Genomic DNA, 1777 nt, shown 5'->3' with positions numbered 1-1777 from the left:
ACCTAGATCTAGTTCTAAATTTTGGCTTGTTAAATTTAAAAAATTAACATAATAGTTTTTGATTTATGGGCTTAGAAAACTTGAATTGTCTTTTTTTTCACTTTTTTTTGCAACAACCTAATTTTAAGTGTAATAAAATAAAAATTAAAGCGTATATAAAAAATTCAACATGTCAAATTTAAGAGCTACATATTTACGGTTGGCATGCCAAGTTAGAAGTGAATCAGTTAATAAATAAGGGATTAAATGGATTGAAAAAGGTATACAAAATCCAATATGGCCGCCGTTTCCATAGCAACCGATTCACAATATACGTTTTTAACTATTGATTTCAAATCCCCAATAACACAGGATGTCCCACAGCAAGTATGAGCGCTCTAGGCCTTGTAATGGCCAAAATAGAGCCCAGGTCCCCCCCACCAGCCCATAAATCCTTACTCTTACAATCTTAACGTATTTTCAGTAGTCGAAAACGTTCCACACGTTATTCTGACGTCATTCCTATCCATTAGTAGAAATAAACTTTCCGACTTTTCAACTCTGAGAGTTAAACTTCGAATTGCCGAAGCCGCAATCTCACTGGTACGGCAGCCGAACCATCAGGCTACCGACGCCACGGAGATCGAATGGGATATTGTATTGTCAAACTGGCATGGACACACATAAAAATCGTGATCAGAATACCCAATCCTTTGTCGTCTTACAAATTTGGCAAAATCGGACCATTGTCGACTCCGTTTTCGTTAATCGGTTGCGCCTGATGTGGCCAGATTAATGCAGTCAATGATCACAAAGCTGTGAAATAGATCTGTTTATCAAACACCTTCCGTGCCTTTTTTATCCTCGCGGAGGCAGGGATTTTGTGTGCAGAGCTATAGTTAATAGGATTAGCTAGATGTTAGCCTTTTGTTTACGGCCTGTCTTTGGACAAGTTTGGGCCTTGTTTTGCCCGAAGCTTTGTCAGTGAGTATACAAGAGTGGAAGGTTGTGACAGGGAGCAATTTCCACGGTGGTCATTCTGTCCGTCAGCTCTGAGAATGGACTTCTGATTGACAAAACCGCAACTCTTCAGAAGTCACTGTAAGTTTACGGACGGATTTTTATTTTATTGTTTGGATTAATCCACAAAAGTAGGCGGTTTTAAAAATAGCACTTTCATTCTTAATTTCGTTTCGATTTTGGAACTTAATTCTCTACTATAATTCTGAAAAGTGACAAAAGCGAATGGACTGTTTATCTTGAACGAACATCTCACTTTTGTAGTTCTGTAGGTCGTTTGTTTGCTTGTTCATTATTTTCAGTACTTTTTCAACTATATTTGAATGGTGTCTTTAGTGTGATGTTAGACTCTTCCCCGACGTAGGCAAACGATGTCAGTTTGATTCTCGTTAGGGGTAAATTTATTTGATCTAGTATCTCCTTGTGTCTGTCGTGATGTTCTAAATTACTATTCCACTCATCCCACATTGATCCTGACAGGGAGGGCTGAACTATCCTTCCTCCTATAGTGCAGTCAAAAACCGTGGCGAAACTCATAGTCAAATATCTCCTCAACTGTAGAACATAAACTCTCCAGCTTTTGCACAGTGACTTGTATCAATTTGTCTTAACAGATCAGTATTTTTGTAAACACCTGTCAGCTCTATTTTAGAAAATTCCTTAATAAATACTGACAAAAAATCCCAGTTGGTGGTTTCTGCTGATTTTAAAAGGTTTACAGCTGGGACAGTATCGCTTTTAAAAGAGAGTCTGTTAGTGTTATTATTTTTCTAATCGT

General features: G+C 37.8%; 1 protein-coding gene across 1 annotated transcript in view; it reads left to right on the top strand.

The window, feature by feature from the left end:
* Positions 1-1777, top strand: part of LOC101855397 — a 35103-nt gene that overhangs the window by 28279 nt on the left and 5047 nt on the right. The gene's annotated exons all lie outside the window — the stretch shown is intronic.

This window comes from Aplysia californica, unplaced genomic scaffold (assembly GCF_000002075.1).
Source record: "Aplysia californica isolate F4 #8 unplaced genomic scaffold, AplCal3.0 scaffold01635, whole genome shotgun sequence".
In the NCBI taxonomy this organism is placed as follows: Eukaryota; Metazoa; Mollusca; class Gastropoda; order Aplysiida; family Aplysiidae; genus Aplysia; species Aplysia californica.
Note: the sequence above shows the minus strand (reverse complement) of the source record. Positions and strands in the feature narration are given on the sequence as shown.